This window comes from Sciurus vulgaris (genome assembly GCF_902686455.1).
Source record: "Sciurus vulgaris genome assembly, chromosome: 3".
In the NCBI taxonomy this organism is placed as follows: Eukaryota; Metazoa; Chordata; class Mammalia; order Rodentia; family Sciuridae; genus Sciurus; species Sciurus vulgaris.
The window spans coordinates 128,333,269-128,355,972 of NC_136463.1; the positions used below are offsets into that span (position 1 = coordinate 128,333,269).

General features: G+C 40.1%; 1 long non-coding RNA gene across 7 annotated transcripts; it reads left to right on the forward strand.

Moving 5' to 3' along the window:
- Positions 1-1,449: 1,449 nt before the first annotated feature.
- On the forward strand, positions 1,450-20,314 carry LOC306658282. Of its 7 annotated transcripts, XR_013763007.1 has the most exons (8): positions 1,450-1,528; positions 2,434-2,515; positions 6,196-6,334; positions 6,449-6,617; positions 12,209-12,550; positions 13,016-13,083; positions 13,235-13,489; positions 13,924-20,314. It is a non-coding gene; the product is annotated as an uncharacterized lncRNA (long non-coding RNA). The 7 variants fall into 7 exon arrangements; XR_013763004.1 differs by having other exon boundaries at positions 12,209-13,083; XR_013763005.1 differs by having other exon boundaries at positions 12,971-13,489.
- Positions 20,315-22,704: the final 2,390 nt, after the last annotated feature.

The following is a 22,704-nucleotide window of genomic DNA, read 5'->3' on the forward strand; positions in this document are numbered from 1 at the left end:
CTTCAATATCTCCTAATAAGAAAAAAACCATATATATGTATTCATTCTGACTTTCTCCTTCCTTTATAGTGTAAGCAATTTGCTAGATTAGTTTTATTTTTAGTTGAGTTTGACTGTTTGGGGGTTTCGTTTTTCTTCTAGCTAACACTTTTCTTTGTATGTCACATGATCTTTTTCTTTGGAGTACTTCTTATTGTTGTTTCTGTTCTAGCATATTTTTGAGTACAGAAATTATTTTATTTTTACTTATTACTTATTTTTGGTGCTGGGGTTGAATTTAGGCCTTGTGCATGCTAAGCACATGCTCTCCCATTAAGCTACATCCCCAGCCCCTATAATTATTTAAGACATGGTATATTTGCGGCAAAAATTCTGAGTTCTGAGTTCTTGTATGTTCAAAAATATCTCCAGGGCTTTTCACACTTGATGATAAGTTTGCCTTCATATAGACTTCCAGGTTCAAAATTGCTTTTTCCCTCAGAAATTCGCAGACACTGTTCTAATGTCTCCAGCATCCAGGACTGCTGAGGAGAGGTGGGATACCCCTCTGCTTCTTCTTTGTAGACTTTAAGTGGAATTTTTCAGTATGGTTTTCTTCATCTATGTGTTTCTTAATTTAACTAGGATTTGCCAGGGAAACTTTCAATCTAAAATTTGTGCTTTCTTCAGCTCCAGGATGGTTTATTTAAAAAAAATTAAAAATGATTTCGTCCTTCATAGTTTCAGTACTTTTCTTCTTGAACGCCTATCTGATGCATTTTTGGTGACCTGGTTTAATTCTACACATTGCTTCAGTTATTTTTTCTATTTCCCACTTGCTTTCTCCTTCTTATTTTAAATTTTGTGAGTTTCTTTCCTTTATCTTTCAGATTACCAATTTTATTTTCAGCTGTTATAGGTTCTATCCATATTCATTCTGTCAGTAAATATGTATTGAGTTCCTGTTATGTGCTAGGCATTATTTCAAATGCTGGACTTTGGTGGTGGACAAGGTCCTCTTACTGGATTTTTGTTTTCCAAGAACTCTTTTTCATCTTTTGGCAGTACTGGGGATTGAACTTGGGGCTTTGCACATACTAGACAAAAAAGTTCTACCACTGAGCTAAGTTCCCCAGGTCTTTTTATTTTATTTTGAGTCAGGGTTTTGCTATGTTGCATATGTTGACCTTGAACTTGGAATCCTTCTGCCTCAACCTCCAGTGTAGTTGGGATTACAGGTGTGTGCCATCTGGTGTGATGTCAAGATTTCTTTCTTGGGGGCCCAGGGGCCATGGAGTCGCAGCTCCACGGGGGCTTGAGGCTCCATGAGGGTGTGAGGCTCCCTGGAGCCTTGGGTCTGCCTGGCCGTGAGAAGGCGGCTGGCTGACCTTTGTTCTTTTGAGACAAAGCCCTGAACTTGGGTCCTTGCATCTTGCGGTTTCTGGCCTTGGTTGGAAAACAGCTGTGAATGATAATATGCTGCAATTTCATAAAGGAAACTGGAAGAACTAATTCAGCAAAACAAGGAAATAAAACAAGAACATGGAAGGTGTGGAAGCAGCAAGGAAAACCTTAAGGTGGCAGGAGGGGAGATCCCAGAACCTCAAGGAAATAGCTATGCCAGAGAGAAGGAGAAAGGGATAGGACTCCAGATGCAGCTCAGAAAAAGGAATCTTGAGTGTTCTCAGCATTAGAAAAAATAGAATTAGTTAGTATATAGCAGATACTCTGGGAAATTGAGAAAAAAATTAACAACAGGTAGATGGAAAACCAAACGAATGAGAAAATGAGTCAGTTATTGACCAGAAAAAATGAAACCATGTGTAGAAAAAGGTTGCAATGCATGATTTGGCACAGTGAATAACATTGATATTGACTTAATGTAACTTTGACCATTGGTCGAATAAAAAATTACACATAACTAGGGGAAGGGGTAAGAAAAATGATGTTGGGACGGGGAGAGGTATTTAACATTTTTTTTACCTTGACAGGAAGTCAACAGACAAGGACTAAAACTGACAAGTTGAAAAACAGTGGCATAAGGGGCTGGGGATGTAGCTCAGTAATAGAGCGCTGGTCTAGTATGCGCAAGCCCTGGGTTCAATCCCCAGCACCAGAGTAAATAAAGAAAAATAAAGAAAAATGAATATAAGCATATGATTTTTAAAGATATGGAGAAATGTCAGTGAAACTAGAAATGTTGAGGGTGGTAACCTACAGGGATGGGGAGCAAAAGGTATAATCTAGTGGTATGGTGTTGCCTAACATGGGCATGGCCCTGGTCTCCATCCCCAGCAGTGCAAAAATAATAATAATGAATGTTGTTGCTAAAAAAAAGTCTTTCTTATACACTAAATGCTCTTGTGTGTAGGCAAAATGTTCTCAGATATCCCTGAATATACCAAATAGAATCTTTTGTTGTTAAAATTTTATTCTGATCTCTTTGTCTCCTAGGCCAGTTCTATTTGTTTCAAGATGCTCAGGGTGTTAATTATTCTCAAAGTCTGGTGATCCTGGGTTCCAAATGAAGAACAAGGTGAATAATTATAGATAAATGGCATGGGTCTTATCTGCTTTTGTGTAGGAGTGTTATCTAACAGACCTTTCCTATAAATGCAAGAATATAAGTTGTGTGTAGGTATGTGGGGAAATCCACAGGACGCATTTATTTAACGATAAATGGGTGTGGAACAGGAAGGTAGAATATTTTGATCAGTCAAACTGGCTTTAATGGGCTGGGAATGTAGCTCAGTGGCAGAGCATTTGCCTAGCATGCACCAAGCCCTGGTTCAATTCCCAGTAACATAAAAGCAAACAAACAAAAAACTGGTTTTGGCTAATTTATGCAGGAAAATAATTTGTTGACAGGATTTTTGGGTGCTCACAAAGTTGACCAGAAGGCTGAAAATCAGACTTGGAAAACCAGTAGGAACCAAGGGCCATAGCCAAGGCTAGCCTGCAAAAATGGGCTGGCTAGGCCTCTGCTGCTTCCCATTGTGGATGTCATTCCAGCTTCAGGTGGAACTGCCAACCAGGATACAGGGACATTTGCCAGATGCCCAAAAAGCACATGTGGTGGGCAGAGTAATGGCCCCTAATTCCTGAAAACCTGTAAACATGTTTCTTTACATGGCAAAAGGGACTTTGAAGATGAGATTAATTTAAGGAATTGGAGATGAAGAGATTATCCTGGGTTATCCAGCTGGGCCCACGCACAGGATTCTTGAAAATAATGTTCCCTGGGGAGATGGGACTTTGAAAGAAGGGTCAGAGGGATGCAACAGTGCTGGCTTTGTAGATGGGAAAAAGGAGCAGGAGCTAAGGAATGTGGGTGGAAAAGTTTCCTCTAGGGTCTCCAGGAAGGAGTGCACCCTCCACACGCCTTGATTCTAGCCCCACAGGGCCTGTGTTAGACTTCTGACTTACAGGGCAGAAAGACTATAAACCTGTGTGGTTTAGCCCATTATGTTTGTGGTCTTTTGTTCTGGCAGTGATAGAAAACTAATCCGGGCACACCTGCAGGCTTCCCTGCCATGATGCTGAAGTAAGAGGGTTTCACTCGGGGGCAGATCGTACACATGACCCTCCTTGTGGAGGTACCTGGTCTCCTAACACTGCCTCCCATGCATATCTCTGGTGCCCTCTCTCTGCCCTCTGCCCTCCCCAGGCCAATCACTACTGATGTTTTTCTTCTGCCAGTGTAGGGGCAAAAAAGTCCATGTATCCCATGCTTTGAAAATAGATTTTAATGAATTATCCTGATGGTTTATTCAGAGCCTTTATTGTAAATGCCCTTTGGAGCTTGGAACCTCTCTGGATTTGCTCTTGTCTTTCCATTATTTTAAGTTTTTAGGATCATTTTCTGCAGTCAGTTTTGGGGTGTGGGTTTTTCCCTCCAACTCTTGTTGATGTTTACTTTATTTAATTTCTATCTACCAGATACTTCAATTTTTTTCTGATAGTGGCACACTTTCTATTTTCCAGTACTATGTGTCCTTTAAAAGCAACACTTTCTCTACTATAATTATAAAATAAAAAGGGGGGGAGTGATGGAAGGCGACACAGTCTTAAGAGTTCACTCCAACATTTATTATTTAGACTCATTGTTCTGTACCTGGGGCTCAAACAGAACACAAAGGACTACAGTGTTCCCAGAAGAGAGGACCATGGGATCCAGTCTCAGCCACAGGCTATGGGAGAGATGCAGAGTAATGGTGGGTTAACACTAGGGCAGTCCGGGAGGAAGCAGAGGTTGGGAAGATCCAGGCAATCATCAGGGAAGCCCTTTAAAAGGAAAAGACAAGATAGACTTAGTTTCAAATCCTGATGGTGCTTTTGCTAACTATGCAAATGTTGTCTCTTTGAGCTTCAGTTTCTTCCCTTGTAAAATGGAGATGACAGCTGTAAGGATTATAGCAGATAATACAGGTATAATGCTTATTATGCCTTGGCATGTAATAATATTAGATATTCCTGAGCGTACTTATATGGATTAAACGTGTTTAATTCTGATTATAAGCCTATTACACAGATCCAGAAACTGAGGAATGGAGACTTTAAGTAAGCAGCTTAAGGTTATAACCACCAGCAACAGAGCCTGGCTTTATCGCCCTGCACATAAATACCCCACTAGTTGCCCACCATAGATGAGGCTTCTTGGTCTGAGTGGCTTTTTTTCTCTAGCTTTTTAAATTTCCCATGCAATTTTGGGGTAGGGAACTAGATTCATTTTAGGAATTGTAATGGCATCGAGTCAGCAAGATGGGAAAAGTGACCCCAATTACAGGCAAGGTGGAACTGGCAAGTCACTCTAGGTTATTGTTTAGTATCTGTGTTCATTTATTGGCTTGTTTGCTTTATGATGTCTTTACTTTTGCGGAGGTTAACATTTACATAACAGTAAAGTACATGGATCTTATGTGTACAGCTCAATGACTTCTTACATATGTGTGCACCTGTGGAACTGAGTCCTCAAAACAAAATTAACAATTGTTTTTCCTGTAAGAAACTTTAGTTATTCTCCCTTCCCAGTAAACATTTTAAAATCAAAGAGCACATCCTGTCTTTTTTTTTTCTTTTCTTTTCTTTTTATTGTAAACAAATGGGGTACAACTTGTTTCTCTGTACATGAGGTAGAGGCATACCATTGTGTAATCATACATTTACATACATCCTTTCTTTTAAATTCCCGTAGCTGGGTGTAATGGCACACTCCTCGTATTCCAGTTACTCAGGAGGTTGAGGCAGGAGGGATGGCATTTTCTAGGCAAGCATGGGCAACTTAGTGAGACCCTGTCTCAAAATGAAATAAAAGGACTGAGGATGTGGCTCAGTTGTGGAGTGCCCCTGGGTTCGATTCCCAGTACCTTCAAACAAAAGAACTGCACGCGCGCACACACACACCACTCAGAGAAAGTCTGAATGAACCACTGCTAGCTTTATTTTAGCTAACACCTCTGAAGCAGGTCACTTGGTAATTATTTTATTAAAGATATGTTTTAGTTGTAGATGATCTTTTTGCTGGGGATTGAACCCAGGGCCTGTGCTTGCGAGGCACGCACTCTACCAACTGAGCCATATCCTCAGCCCATAGATGAGCTTTTATTTTATTTATTTTTATGTGGTGCTGAGGATCGAACCCAGTGCCTCAGACATGCTAGGCAAGCACTCTACTATAGAGCTATAGTCCCAGCCGCATGGTAACTGTGTTTTGAGCCGGGGTTCAGCTATATGGCCTAGCCCTGGCCATGAACTAAAACCCATGGGCTCAAGCCATCCTCCTGCCTCAGCCTTCCCTGTAGCTGGGATTCCATGTTTGCTCAACTTGTGATAATTATTACTTTAAGCTTTTTTAAAAAGAAATATTCAGAAAGAAGCATTGTCTGACTCTCACTGGTTGAAACCACAACCTCCGTCACCTATGCCTGCAGGAAGCATCTAATGGGCGTCCTTCTAGTGTCTAACCCCAGGCCAGGCTAATGTCGCCATTTTCTGACCCTGCATCCTATGCAGTGCCGTGAAATTTGTCCACGCAAACACCAAAAGCCCTGTTTAACTCACCCCATAAATACTCGCAGACCCTATACTTGGGGAGGTGGATTTGAGTCTGTGGACTCCCATCTCCTTATGCTTGGCTGCTTGACTGACTTGAGAATTAAAACATTTTCTCTTTTGCAAAACTGGGCACTGGAGTGATTGACTTTTTCTGGACATCAGGTGGAGAGGAAACTGGTTTGGAAACACACACTATCCAGACCAAGATAAAGAAGGTTTCCAGCACCCAGAAGCCTCCCTGGTGCCCCTGCGGTCAATTCCTGGCGAGAGATGCTTGCTGTACTAACCTCCATCACCACAGGTGAGTTCAGTCTATTTTCTAATTTAATATAAATCGAACATAAACAGCTTGAGCTCTTTCACATCTCGTTTCTTTCACTCATCTTGTTTGATTCTTATTTTGATACCAAATCAGATGCTTGACAAGCCATGACTCTGTAAGCGGATGAGCACACTCCATGACTCCCCAGCAGGAGCAAGAGGAAACACACTGGGCAGGGCTGGTCCTCTGCTCCCACTCTGACTCCCAAGAAGGCTCACAGGATCCATGGGTCCCAGGGGAAAGCAATTCTGGGACAGTAGAGGTTTGCAATGAATGTCAGTTCCTTTTCTCTTCTTGCAGTTCCCATGAGACAGATTTTGAGATGGAACAATTGCTGAGGTTTGTTGAGGGTGGCATGTTCCTTGCTTCTTTGCAGCTAAGGTGGAGGGAATTCTCTGAATTTCCCTACACACTTGGTGCAGGAGATGCCCATGCCTCCTTCCAGCTTGGGGAGGGGTGGTTCCATCTCTCTGGGGAGAGGAATATCTGTCTCCCCCTGGAAATGATGTCTTATATCTCCTCTATTTTTGGGATAATCCCAGTTTTGTTTTTTAATCTATCTATCTATCTAGCAATCAAATCATCTATCATCTATTTTGAGGAGTCAAGAACTCCTTTTGGGCTTTTTCCAAGATAACTTTTGAAACACAAAGTTCTTAAAACTCTTACACATGAGCATATGAATGTCCTATGACTCGAAAGAGAAGTGGGGGGTTTCCTTCCAGAGAGCAAAAGAGGAAGAAAATCATGTTTCCTTCTATCCAGTAGAAACAAGGACATAGATTACTGTATAAATTACTATTTAAATTACTGTATAAATTACTACAAGCTCAATTCACCATAGCCAGATTGTGGAACCAACCTAGATGCCCTTCAGTTGATGAATGGATAAAGAAACTGTGGCATATACATACAATGGAATATTACTCTGCCATGAAGAATGATAAAATTATGGCATTTGCAGGCAAATGGATGAAATTGGAGGATATCATGCTAAGTGAGATAAGCCAATCTCAAAAAACTAAAGGATGAATGATCTAGCTGATAAGCGGATGAGGACATATAATGGGGGGTAGGAGGGGTTAGCGTTAGGGTTAGGGTTAGGTTTAGGGTTAGGGATAAGGAGGGTGGTAAGAATGGAGGAAGGAAGGACTGTATAGAGGGAAAAGAGGGGTGGGAGGGGTGGGGGGGAAAGGGAAAAAATAACAGAATGAATCAAACAACATTGCCCTATGTAAATTTATGATTTTTAATAAAAATAAATAAATAAATAAATCAGTATGTCAATAATCTATCCCTCTCTATCACACTGAACTCTGATCCTTGCCGTCCCCACCCCCCTACCCCCAGGGGATACCTGGCAAAATTACACATCAGTTGTCCAGTCCATTTCTCAACAGTGGTGCCCAAGCCTGACTGATCAATAGAATTAACATGGAGAATTAAAAAACAGTCTACGGCCATGCCATCCTTAAGGCACCTGATCTTACCTGATCTCTGAAGCTAAGCAGGGTTCAGCCTGGTTATTACTGCCACATGCTTTGGCACACACCTGTAATCCCAGCAGCTCAGGAGGACTGAGAGTTCAAAGGAGGCTGATGCAGGAGAATTGAAATTTCAAAACCAGCCTCAGCAACTTAGCAAGGCACTAAGCAACTCAGCAAGACCCTATCTCAAAATAAAATACTAAAAAGAGCTGGGGATGTGGCTGAGTGGTAAAGCACCCCTGGGTTCAATCCCTGGTATATATATACATGTTCCTACCTCAGACCCTTACAGCCCCTTCTCCCACCTTGGCTAAGAATGTGATTCAATACGGGAGCGGGAGATTAAAAATGCTGATTTAAAAAAATTGGGCAGGTGATTTTGATGACCAGTAAGGCTTAGAGATCACTGTTCTAGGATATTTTCCTGCCTGAAAGTCTAATATTTAAAAATATGTCCATATTATCTCAGTGGGAATCATAAAAGGAGATGGGTAAGGAAATCATGAGTTACCTTGACTTCCTGGAAGAAAAAGTATTTCTGTGAAACTATGTGAACCTTCATAAATGCATTTTAAAGATTATGTCTTAACTTTTTTACTGTGACAAAATTTTCATTGAGGTGGAAGTGCAAAACCTACTAGTCCCTTTTTCTGATGCTTTGTACCACTCCTATTCCTCAACACTTTATTTAGCCAGGCTACACTTTTAATTTTATTAGAACTTTATAGTTATACATACTAGTTAGTTTCATCCATTTTTTTTGTAAATCAGAATGATTAGGCACATGTGAAACCCCTTCATTCTATCCTCGATTTCTGTTATGTAAGGTCTGTGAATATCTACTTCTTTTAAATATATTTTTTAATTGTCAATGGATCTTTTATTAATTAATTAATTAATTTATTTATTTATTTATTTATTTATGGTGCTGAATATGGAACCCAGGGCCTCACATATGCCAGGCAAGTGCTCTACCACTGAGCCACAACTCCAGCCACAACTCCCAAATACCTACTTCTTTAAGATGGAAATTTTGAGCATTCTGTGAGAGAGAATATGAGTATAATAGGCCCTTAGGTCTATGAGTTGGTATCTGAGAATGTCTGATAGAGGTATAGTATTATGCCCTTATCCACGGTTAATTTTATTCTGAAAATAATTAAATGGAAAATTCTAGAAATAAACAATTCATAAATTTTAAATTACATACCATTCTAAGTAGCATGAAGAAATCTCATCAGTGCAGTTTCTGGGGCATGAATCATCCTTTTGTCCAGAATATCCATCAGCTGCTTATTAGCCATCCTTGTTATCAGATCTACTGTGGTGGTGCACATTGCCTGTGTTTCAGTAATGCTTATTTTACTTAATAATGGCCCTGAAGCACAAGAGTAGTGAAACTGGAAATTTGGATATGCCAAAGAGAAGCCACAAAGTGCTTCCTTTAAGTAGAAAGGTGAAAATTTATCATAGGAATGTATTAATAGGGATAAACACAGTGTAGTACGTATAGGATTTGGAACTAGCCTCTGTTCCAGGAATTCACTGAGGGCCTTGGAATCCTGTGTGGCTAAGGAAGGATTCCTGTAGCTCATACAGATTGCTTTTATAACTATTAGATTAGATCAAACCAAGAGGATAAAGAGCGATGAACATTTAGAGAGAGGGCAAAAATAATCGAGACTCAGAGAAGCTGGAAGACCTGAGAGCACTGTATTTCTAGGTAGGGATGAAGAGAACATGGAGGTGGAAAAATACCAAAAATACATAGTGTTTCTTTCTTCCCATTATGATCCTTTCTGGGCTATTCATATCCCACAGTTTTCCCCAACTCCTCTCCTGTCTCATCATGGTAGAAGTAAAAACTAAACTACCATCTTTTTTTTTTTTTAATGTGCTGTAACCTATTTATTACAAAGAATGTATTAAAGGGTACAAATAACAGCTGAATGATAAAATACATAGGGTGGGTCTGAATGGGTCCTCAGCACAGGATCTTCTACTCCCATGGAGTTTTGGGGTGTGCCACTCACGTGGATGCATTCTTGTCTTCCAGTTGGGAAACTTGCTGAACCCCATCCTTTTGGTTTTTTGGGGAGTTTCATTATACAGACATGACTGATTAAATCATTGGCCATTGGTGATTAAGTCAAACTCCAGTCTCTCTCTCTCTCTCTCTCTCTCTCTCTCCATCCCCCCTTCCAGGAGATGGGGGTGGGGTGAAGTTGAAAGTTACTTTTTTTTTTTTTCCAAACTAGCATCTTGAGCTACTGTGAAAATGACTTACAGCACAAGTCTAGGAGATTCTCAGATGTAGTCAGGAAAATACATACATGTATCAGACTATAGTTTTGTGCTGTGATTCAGATGCTTTATTGGGATCCATGCCCATTGATCTTTTGCAAGTAATCTGGAGCTCAGAGGGAATCTTCATCATTCGTATTTTTTAAAAGTTTGAGTATTGTCTGTCTGTACTGTTTTGGGTGTACATACACCCCAAACATATTTTGCATTTTGCATTTTGTTTTCTTTTCTTTGGGAAGTAGGAATAATGAAGTCATATTAGAGCAAAGCTGGCTTACTGCTCTGGAAAAGTTTGATTTTTTAAATTTTGCTCACATTTATAGCAAGCAAACAATCTAAAAATTAAGTTTCTTGGTTCTAAGTGCACTTCACTTACACCTTCTCAAAATGAGCAGAGGCTTTACTGAAAGTTAATAAATACTTAGAAGTCTCCAGATACTAATTTTAATAGCAACATATGGCATAACAGTACTAGAATTTTATTTTTATCAAAAAAAAATCTAAAAATTGATCATGGGCTAGGATCAACACTTTATAACTTGATAATATTTATTTAAATGAAATGAAGTTAGTTTATTTGAGGATACTGAGTTTAGAATAGTCAGAAAGGCTTTTCTGCATTTTCTCATAACAATGATGCAGACTAAAGGGCTAGGGATGTGGCTCAGTGGTGAGGTGCCCCTGGGTTCATTCCCAGGTACAAAAAAAAAAAAAAAAAAGGAGACGGCGTACCTGGAAAAGTTTTAAGTACACATCACTGACCATTGTGCAAATGGACGACTGAGTCAGTATACTTTGCCAGTTCTTCCTTCCTCTCTCATGTCTTATTTTTTAAATATATAAAAATTGCTATTTTGAAGTAAATAAAAACAGGAAGAATTGCATAATGAATCCCCATGTACACATCACCCAACTTCCCAACTGTTATTCACAGCCAATCATTTTCTCTAACCTGACTCCTCTACTTCAGCTGCATTATTGTGAGGAATCTGAGGTAAATCTCAGATGTCATATCATTTCTCCTTTAATTATTTCAGCATGTGTCTCTAAAATACATGAGCTGTCTATATGATGTACATATATATATTTTAGTTGTAGGTGGAACAATACTTATATTTTATTTTTATGTGGTGCTGACGATTGAACCTAGGGCCTCAGGAGTGCTAGGCGAGCACACTACCACTGAGCCACAACCCCAGCCCAGACATGAGTTTTTTTAATAGAATGACCACAATACTATTACTACTCCTGAAAATATTGACAATAATTCCTTAAGATCATCAATTATCTAGTCAGGTTTAAATTTCCTGTTATTTACAATTGGTTTGTTCGAATCAAGATTCATATAAGGTCTAAACATTGCATTTCATAGATATATTTTAATCTATAAATGTCTTTCTCTTTTATTTTCTGAAATCAGATCACTTGTCCTAGAGTCTGAGTTTTGCTGACTTTTTCCCTGTGGTGGTGTTTAATAAGTTCCTCTGTTCCCTGTACTTTCTGTAAGTTGGGTTTTAGACCCAGAGATTTAATCTGATTTTCGGTTTTGGGGCAAAAACTCTTTATAGATGGCATTATATACTTCCAAAGGAAGGTATATAAGGTTTGGTTTTTTTTAACCTCTTTTTGTGATGTTAATAGCAACTAATTATCATTGTTTAGAATATTTTCTTTCTGTATTATTGACCAACCCTCATTTCAACCATTAAGCTATATACCCCCTCAGACCTGTCTTCTCCTTTGTACTGCTTTAGCTGAGGAGAAAATGGTTACCTGGTTGTAAGCACATTTCACAGATATAATCTCCTTGGAAAATAACCAGAAGGATCTGTTAACTTTCAGAATATAGAAATGGAGTTTTTCTAAAGTCTCACTTACGATAGGCATTGTTAGTTGTGTCTAGTCAACTGCCATTCCCCCCACCACCCGCCCACCCATTTTCATGTGCTCATGGAGCCCACCTCTCACTTTAGAGGTTGCCCAGTTACTTACCCTTTGAAGTTCGGGTGGTTTTGATTGAGATTTTTCTCTTAATAGAGACACTGTCATCTTGTGCCTTTAGGTGATGTGTGAAGGTGCTATCTGACTGTGCAGAAGCCATCTTGACCCATATGGAGCAAGCTTGAGGATTAAAACCTGTGTGCCCAGGGTGAGTTGGAAATATGGAAGGAGTCTGGGTCCTCGGTAAGTCACTGAACCACAGAATTATTAAGGAGGAGGTTTGGAATTTCTGAATCTGAATTTCCTCCCTTATAACCAAACAGTTCCCAAGTTTCAAACTGAATGTATGGGAGTAGTAGACAGAGCCAAATTGCAAATGCCCTCCCTCCAGACTTCTAGGAGATTGTGAGCTTAGTCCACTTGTAGTTGATTATGGCTACAAACAACCCAACAGACACAGCAGGTATGTTCAAATAAATTTATTTTATGTTTCTACTTCTTATTTAAAGTCCTGGTGCAGAGTAGGGGAAGGTTTATGAAACTTGACCTTGAGTTTGCCCTAAAATTGAGCTCTTGCATACTCTAATAAAGCTCAAATGATGATTCAGATAGCCTAAGTCATGGAAACATCAAAATTAACTTATGATGCCAATGCCATATTTTTTAAAAGTCAGTTTTTGATAGGATATACGTTTAAAAAGCACACAGCAACTTAAAAGTAGATGGATGCTTAGAAACTTCTGTGTTGGGGATAGGAATTAGAATTAAAATATTTTCCAAGGCTTATTCTCAAAGCACATAACTGAGAGCTGACTTTGAGTGTTGGCAATAATGGGAAATTTATCTCCTATTACATTACGCTGGACATAACTTTCTTATTAAGTAGGAGAATTGGAATTTCTGAATCTCTTCCTTTGCAACAAAACAGCTGCCAAGTTTCGAATGGAATCAGAAGACTAGCAAGCAGAGGAATGAGGATTTAACTTTAAAAATATGGTATGTTTGAAATGTACGAAAGAAGCAGTTATAGAACTGGAAGAGTGAAAGACAACTGACGGTCTGCCCTCTTCCGGCTCCGGCTTCTGGTATTTTGCATTCCCAGACTGTGTTGTTTGGAAGCAAAGCCTCATTGTTTTTTGGTTGGTAGATTGCACCTTTGTGACTGCAGACAACAAGGTGATGACAGCACTGGTTCCAGGAAGACCTCAGTGACAAACCTTCTTTGTGTCCAGAGGAAGCTCTGGCCTGTAAATGGATGACATCAGCAGGCTTCCCACCCACTCCACTGGGTCGCTCAACTCACAGAGATTCATTGTTCATGACTTCAACTCTGAACAGCTGCTGGCTCTTGTTGGTTTCATTCACTGTGAAGATGGTGATCGTACACTCCAGATATGAAATGGTTTGTCCTATTATCAGGCCATGGATCAGACCATCTGCCCTGGGGTCCCATTAGGAAAGTGAGATCATAGTCAGGCACAGTGCCTCCTAACATCTTCACCGACTTGGAGGTCTCCCCCACTCCTTTCATTAGCTTGGATCTCTCTGTAAGTGGTATCCTGTTTTTGCCCAATAAGCAACGTTCTCCATGTATCTTCCATGCAAATACCATCTCTCTCTCTCTCTCTTTCTCTCTCTCTCTCTCTGTCTCTTTTTTGGTACCAAAGATTGAACTCTGGGGCACTTAAACCACTGAGCAACTCCATCCAGCCCTTTTTTGGTATTTTATTTAGATCCAGGTTCTCACTGAGTTGCTTAGGGCCTTGCTAAGTTTTGGAGGTTAGCTTTGAATTTGGGATCCTCCTGCCTCAGCCTCCCAAGTTGCTCGAATTACAGGTGTGCCCTACTGCACCTGACCAGAAACACCATCTCTTTGGGAATCCTGCAGGGAAGTTGTTTAATCAATACTAAAAGTAGATAAGGTAAGCCAGGATTCTAACTCCCTATGAAAAGCTACCTGAATCAGAATTTCACGTGAATTAAATGTCCATCATCACAATAACTTTTTTAATTTTTAAATTTTATTTGTTCTATTTAGTTGTACGTGACAGTAGAATGCATTTATACATTTTGATAGATCATACATAGAATGTAATCTCTCATTTTTCTGATTATATATATTACCTGTATTTTTCTGATTATACATATTACATGTATTGTACATATTACATGTACATGTATGACTACATGACCAGTGTGATCCTGATCCCACAGTGAATTTTATATATTTGAAATTTATACTTTATACATTTAAAAATGTATAAATTTAAAATTTTAAAATGTATGAAGTGATACATTCAAGCAATTAAATATGATGTGTCTTGGAAAAGTCACTGAAGGGAAGAAGTCAGGTTGGGATTCAGCTTTGGAGATTAAAGAAGAGCAAAGAGCGTGAGCAAAGCCCACAGCTTGCTTTCCACAGGTGATTGGACAGGTGGCGGGTTCACCGTTTATTCTGACCCTGTGGCTTGGATGCTAAGGGAAGAGAAGGTATCTTTTATGGTACTTAATACAGGTAGCCAGTTACACTAGAGGTGCTCTGTGGGTATTTGTGGACCTTTTGTGACAGATACCTGAATCTAATGCTGATCCAGATCAATACATTTGCAACCATCTTCCTGGTCCATAGTTTAAAAGCTTGCCTGAAATGACATGATGAATTTTTGTTTAAAAAAAAAAAGGATAATTTTTTAGAAAGGTGTTGGAACTTTAATTTTCTTGATTTTTAAAAAATCGCTGGTTATGTAGCAAGAATATGAGAATAAAATTTAGGAGAGGACAGACAATCCTCGGGGGTGTAAGGAGACTGGCTTGGGAGTGCCAAATAAATAACATATATTTATCTGACCCTCTGGCCCTTACCTAAGCCTTTTTACAACTACAGGTATGTTACAGACATGTTTTTCTATGAGGTAGTCAAACTGTAAACAGAGTGAATCCAGACTGATAATCATGTGTTAAAAAGAAGGAAGGAAGAAAGAAAGAAAGAAGGAAAGAAAGAAAGAAAGGAGGGAGGGAGGGAGGGAGGGAGGGAGGAAGGTAGGGAAGGAGGGAAGGAAGGAGGTAAGGAAGGAAGGAGGGAAGAAAGAGGAAGAGAAGCACCACAATCATTTCCCCATTGAAATGTCCTTGGTCTTTGTATTGGGAAGTCCAGGATCAAGGGTGTGAGGGCAGGTTTGGGGCTGTGCATTGTCATATAGCATTTCCTGTGCTTGCCATCCATCCTCATATGGGCTCTGTTTAGGTCTGTTCTGTACATATAATCATGGTGCTCTGAAAGGACACTATTCACTGCACCCCAGCACAATTCCTATGATACTACTACAGTGCTTTGTACACAGGTGCTTGGAAAATGCTTGTGGGGTAAATAAAGCATCTTTGTTTTAGCAATACTTATAATCAGTCTAGCTTCTTCTTCATGTTTATAAGTTCCTTGGGTCAAGGATTACATCTTATATATCTCCTGGTACAAATGTATGAATCCATAAGAGTTAGTGACTGAGTGGACGAAGGGCCACGTTCCTGTGTGCCACGAGGGACCTGCACTATTGACTTCCATGCCTGTATCACCAATCTTGCCCATTTGGCAATGGAAATGGTCTCCTATTTCCTTTTCAGGTTTCACAGATTCATTGTAAGAGTTGGAAAAGGACCTGAGAGATTATTCAGTCTAAATCTTTTATTTTATAAATGACAAAATTAGCAAGATGGAATGACTTACTAGTCTTTGACCGAGCCAAGAAAGAATTTGAGTCTCCTTGAAAGTAATTTTTCTTCTTGAAGTATTTTTAAATTTTATCTAAAATATCTTCATTTCACTGCTATATATATGTCCTCAAATAGTTGCTATAATCGGTTACTTCTCAAGCAAACTCTAAAAACTTTTAGCTTGTTATTTTCCATATGACACATTTCAGAATATTAAATAAGAAGTTCTCACCAAGTCACCAAGGTAGAATATATATGACAAGCCAAAGAGAGGTGTCATAAAAAGATAAGACATTTTCAAAAGGGTTATCCAAAAAATGGTAACATGACTCAAATCTTCCCTGCCTACCTTCAGGGAAAAAAGATGCTGGATCTCTGAGGAGGCCCGACAAATAGCACCTCTCTTCCTCTTCCAGGTTCTGAACAAACTGAAAAACCAAATGAAGGGGAGTAGATGGAACAAAGTCTTACCTTCATTACTTAGAGAGGCCAAATTAGAGGGTGGACTTAGTGCAGCAGCAAATAAGGTAGTCTCCCAAGCCCAGGGTTAGGCCGCTGAGCTCCAAACTGGAAAATGCAGCCAGTGCCTGAGGCAGGTCACTGCAGGAGAGGAAAGACCAGCCCAGTGCTCAGATGGAGGCCAGTGGTGCTGGGAGTGACAGGCCAGGCAAAGCCTGGAGTGATGGGGATCATGCAAGTCTCTCCACAAGAACAACTCTATCAAGGCTGGGAAGAACCATTCTCCACTACAAAAAGTCAAGGGGAGAAGATGGGAGGGGAGATTTGTGAAGAGGTTTTCTCTGGAAGAGGACAGGTTGAAGGCTACCCCCACCCCAAAGTGGCTTTCCTGTGCAAAGGGCTTCTTCCAGAGCTTTGGTCCTGTTCCCTGCCACTTGGAGAATGTGCAGGGCACTGTGGATTGGTGTGTGGCTCCTGCCTGGAGAAGAGAGTTTCCTGCCTGGAAATTTCTCAACTAACAATTAAAAGAGAGGTGGCTGAACTGGATGGGCCAGGGCTGGTTACAGAGAGATGAAGGGAGGGATGGAGTTAAGGTGGGGTGGGTGAACTTAGCTCCTGTCCAACAGGGCCACCTAGAGGGGTGGTAGGCTTCAGCAAGGAGAAGCTACAATTCTGCTGCAGAGCTGAGGGAATTTTAGCCCATCAAGAGGAGGTTGGGTGTGAGCACCCCAGAAATAGGGATGTGGGGTTGGGGTGTTGCTAAAGAACCAATGAAATTATGCTACACAAGGAAGAGGCAGCTTTAAATATTTGTACCTAGCCCCCAGAAATAGAGAAGCCACCTTATGAGACAACCAATGAGTTAAGCACTGTTCTCTCTTCTTCCCTCTTCCTGCTTTGAGCCTGGAACAAACCACAGTGGGTAAACTGGGGCAGGGAGTTGGAAGCAGAAGATGGAGGAAAAGAAGAAAGGAACCCTGCCCTTCTGGCAGCAGAAGCCCTCAGATGAGCAAAGGATAAGTGTCAACTTTAAATCTAATTTCAAGAAGTAATTATTACAGCTGGGCATGGTGACACATGCTTATAAGCCCCGTGATTTGGGGGCAGGAGGATTCCAAGTTCAAAGTTAGCCTCAGAATTTAGCAAGGAAGCTCAGTGGTTAAGCACCTCTGGGTTCAACCCCCAGTACCAAAAACAAAAATAAAAACAAAAACAAAAGAGAGAGCATTATAGAATTATTACACAAGACTGGACACTTCTTCAGAAAGACTGTTGGAAACAAAGTGACTACGGAATTTTTAATTATCAAAGAATGATTAAAAACAAGTCGTAGGATGTTCGAGGTTTTCACTCAGGGATAAGGAAAGAACTTTCTTTTACTGAATAACTTGAAGAGAGACAGTGGGACTCAAAAGCAAAGTTGTTTCCTCATTTGAATATTTTTATCTTCATCTTCCAACTGAAGAGTCTTATTGACTTCATTTTTGTTTTTTATTTCTCTAAATCCGCAACATATCTTCTGCTATCTCTATTAAGCATTTGGGATATTCAGAACACTGGACATACCAGACCCTGGCTCAAAATAAAAAAAAAAATTTAAAAAGGCCAGGGATGTGGCTCTGTGGTTGAGTGCCCCTGGGATCAACCAATCCCTGATAAAAAGAAAAGAAAGAACACTGGACCCCCTACATAATCAGGGCTGGAATCCCCGGTTGGTGCTGCTACCTTTTCCCCAGGGGGCATGTTGCCTGTGCAGCAACTCCAGGGCTATTCCTCCAGCAAGCTATGAGTTCAAGAGGGGAAATGGTAATGGATTAAAGCCAGCCATGTTTTCCAGCCTACACCAGGGTGGTCTGAACTCTTTTTTCTCAAAGCACTCTCCCAGCACACAGCACTGCTATTACACCTGCTGGAGGGTAAACCAAATGAAATATGTTAAAAGGCTCTCTGATAATCACACCCAAAGTCAGGTAGGGGAGGCCAACTTGGGTTCTCATCACCATCTCCCAGCACACACCCTTTTTTTTTTTTCTTTTTGGTATTTGGTTTGATCCCAGGGGTGCTCTGCCACTGAGCTATAGCCTCACCTCTTTTTATTTTGAGACAGGATCTCACTAAGTTGCTAAGGGTCTCACTGAGTTGTGGAGACTGGCCTTGAACTCGGTATCTTCCTGCCTCAGCCTCCCAAGTCACTGAGACTACCACGGTGCCCAGCTTTACCCTTTGTTTTGGAGTGGAATAGTTTCCCTCTGCAGGATGTTAATGATCCCAAGGCTGCTTTAAGAAGTTTCTTTATTGTATGAGAGGTGATTGAAAACTGTCAATCATGGATCTGGCAGTCCCTACTCATGAGCTTAAAGACTGTTCTGATTACGATAATTACATTTTTATGAATATCCTACCTAGAGAGTAACAATTTTACTATGTCAGACTACACCACACAAAGATGCATCAATTTCATCTGCAATGAAAAATAGAGTCTAATAGCACAGTTATATTTATATGACAGTCAAACATCAAGATGCAACATAAGTACTTCAACTAAAAGAATTCTGATCATTATTTAACCTTGAGATGATTAAAGGTGAAGGCTTGTCAGCTTTTATGATTTACTTTTTTCATGGTTTTTGTAGTTTTGATTTGTTTTTTTTAAATTCATAATTAACATTTAGATTCACTCAACCCCAGTGATATGGTAGCAAAGCAAAAACAACAACAAAAAAGACCAAAAGGTATAATTAATGGTCAAAGAGAAAGTATTAGGCAATTATAAAGCACAATTTTGTTTCAGGTACAGCAATGCCATACCAACTAGGTTTCTCTTTTAATCAGCTAAGTTTCTTCAACTACAATGCAAATTATGGATAGCATATTTAGGTTTGATGTTACACATACATATTAGTATGTATATACATATAGATATTATTATACACACACAAAAAGACTATTTGATTATTATAAATAGTAGCCAGAACTTCTTAAAGTGTGGTGGTATGAGGAGCAGCACTCATGTGTCACCTAAAATAGCATGCGGGAAATGCAAATTCCTCACACCTATTGAATCAGAATTTCTAGTGAAGGGCACAGATCACAGCACACTGTCCTAACAAGCCTTCTTGGTGGTCCTCTGAGGTTTGAGAACCAGTGCTCCAACATCTTTGAATGATTTCTCCTAGTCCAGTACACATATAAAGCATGGCGGCTACTGGCCCTCAGCACTGTTGGTATTCCCTGTGAACAGTGAGGGTCATTGGCCTTGGCCAGGAAACCCAAATGAATGGGTTGTTTTGTCCAAGTCTGAGGGCAGATGCCTCTCGCTGGATTTTCTCTTCTCTTTGAAACTTCTCAGGCCACGGTTTCTTCCCATGACTTGTAATTGTTAGTCCATCATCCCTGGTAGAAGAGCTGGTTATGATGCCCTACATAATGTCAGAGGGTTTTCTCACCCTGAATCCCTGTCAATGCTTCCCCTTTGTTACCAACCACTTCCTTAAAGTCATTTGAGCTGGTTAAAATTTTTTTTACCATCCAACAAGATACTCTCTGATATTTCTTCTATTAGGTAGGATCCTCACTATCACCTTTTGATAGCACCATGGGTCAAAATTGTTTACCAGAACTCATTAGGATGTGGCACAGACAGAGGCCACCCTTGGCAAGCGCGCTCAATTGAGGAAAAAAAAAAAAAAAAAAAAAAAACCACAAGGGAACATACAGTCAGTAGAGTGCTGGTGCCCACTGGCCAGATCTGAACAGCGCTTTCGCTACATGACTTTTCTTTGGCAGAGGGGAAATGTATCATCAGAGTTTGGTAGATATAATTTTTTTATTGTGGTGAAAATCTCATAACATAAAAAATTCTGTCTTAACCCTTTTGGGGGGGAGATTGAACTGTGGATTAAACCCAGAGGTACTTTACCACTAAGCCACATCCCCACCTTTATTTTTTATTTCGAGACAGTCTCGCTAAGTTGCCGAGGCTGACCTTGAACTAGAGATCCTCCTTCCTCAGTCTCCCTAATCTAGTGGCTGGGATTACAAGTGTGTGCCAGCTTATCTTAACCCTACAGTCTCCAAACCATTTCATCTTGCAAAACCGAAACTGTATATTCTTTAAACAAATATCTCTCTTTCCTTCTTACCTCCAGACACCAGCGGCCACCATTCAGCTTTCTGTTTCTATGAATTTGATTTCTTTAAATATCTCAGACACGTGGAATCATGAAGCATTTGTCTTTTTTTTTTTTTTTTTTTTGGACTGGTTAATTTCAGCATAATGTCCTCAAGACTTATCCTTTAGATAATTTTAAAGGAAAGTATTTTAGAAACAAATAGCATCCTAATGAAGCAGCACACATGGTGCAGTGCTAACTGGAGTAAATAAATATGACAAGTGAAGACCAGTTCTTTGGTAATTTAATCTTTGTTATTTCATATATTCTTTCTAGTTGAATATACTGTTTTAAATGCCTGGTGCTAGGGAAGAATGTGTAGAACAGTGGTTCTGGAACCTGAATGTACATCATAATGACCCTGAAGTTTGTTAAAAATACAATTTCCCTGGTTCTAAGGATTTTTATCTTGGCGAGTCTGAGGTGAGCCCGGGAACATGCGTTTCACGGGCACTGCTGGGGATTCTGGTGCAGGTGGTTCTTCACTTTTGGTGTAAGAAACATCGAGAGTCTAAGCCAGAGGCGAGGGTGACCTCCAAGTGTGGCTCAGTAAGGTTCCACCAGCTTCCCGGGGCTGCACTTTCTGTGGATCCTCATGAGGCATTCCTCTGAATACCACTGAGTGCGTCCTGCCTAGTTCAACAGGTCTTCGCATACGTGCCTCAACACCCCACCCCTGCCGAAGAAAGGACATCAGCTCCTGAAACCCGAGCAAGATGTAGCACTGACCTTTGAATCTTCAGCTGAGCTCATCCCACATCTTCTCATTCATTAGTGAGAAGATGCTCAGAAACCTTTGTCAAATGAATGAGGACAGTAAGGGTAAAGATGTGATGGAAAGAGCGTGACTGACATGGTCAGAGAGTGGTTTAATCTTGGCCTCCTTTTACCAGCATAAAAGCTGTGAGCTCTTGACTGACCAATTCCCACATCTCAGTGTCGTTAATCCTGCATCTGTATCATGGAGGATTGGTTTCTGCCTCTTGCAGAGGGCTGCTCTCGGGTACAAATGAGGTAATGTATGGAAAAATGCTTTGAAATTGTGGAGGCACTTATTTCAATTTTGTTGAATATGAATATGACTGTCTTTTCACTCTAACCTCATTTCCCCTGTGAATAAGTGCTAGGTTGTATGACTGCAGCAAACAGGTCTACCTCGGTCTTTTACAAGAAGGCAAATCCTATTATTTGGTATATTTAAAAGCCACATGGTTTTTTGAATTCTATGGAGAGTAAAGAAGAAATTCATTATTACAAATTTATGATATGAATGGTAGAAAGACTCCATAAATAATGGGCAGTACAAAGGATGGGAGATACATAGGAGAGCAAATTAACTATTCCCATTGCAGTTTGACTGCCATAGGGACTCAGAAATCTGCAACTGTTCAGTGAAATGGCATTTGAATTTTAGCAGCTCCTCTGATATCACCTTAAAAGGTAGTAAGTATCTGATAAGATGAGCTGAAAAGCATGGGAGTATAATGTCCCTTTTAAGACCTTAAGGAAAGGTTTATAACCACTCCCCAAACTGTAAAGAACCAAAAGATTTAGATTGCATTGAAGAAGCAATGTGTCTCAGGTGACAATTACGGGTGTATGACTAGAGCCAGTTCATGGTCCAGTGAGGGAAGTAAGGAGTGTTCTAGGAGGCTGTATTGATTCAACTGAACCTGCTGTCTTTGACCTAAGATTATTAGGTCTTTCCTTTTCTTGGCTTATTAAAACGTTCTTGCTTTTATGAAATGTCAATATTTTGGAGTTTGAATTCTAGATCCACTCAAGGTAAGTGGCTTGAGGCAAATCTCTAATCCACATAGGTTATGATTTCTCTACGTGTAAAGACAGAAAGGTTAGCAATAATATTTGCAAAAACCATACCTCAAATTGTAGTGTATACTAGATGATCAATAATTAGTGGTGGCTATATAAAAAAAAGACAATATGTAAGTTCGTAATTTAGGCAAGTAAATTAGGTAGAGTGTTTTGAAAGTATAAAATTACTGTTTTCATTTCTATGTTACATGTTTTTCCTTTTTTCCCTGATTTGGGACCTATCCATTCCTTTGCTCAAAAATAAAATCTCTATGGAGCAGTGTAAGGAGGAATTTCCCTTTTAATGTGAGTGGCCAACCACACAGCCCTGTGTTGGTGGTAAGGAGCATTCCAGAACCAGTGGTAGAATGGCATTGTGCCTACTGGTGGAGGTTTTTGTTAGATCCAGAATTTAAACTTACAGCGTTGGTTTTAGGACTAGGACTTAGACTTTCCTAGTATA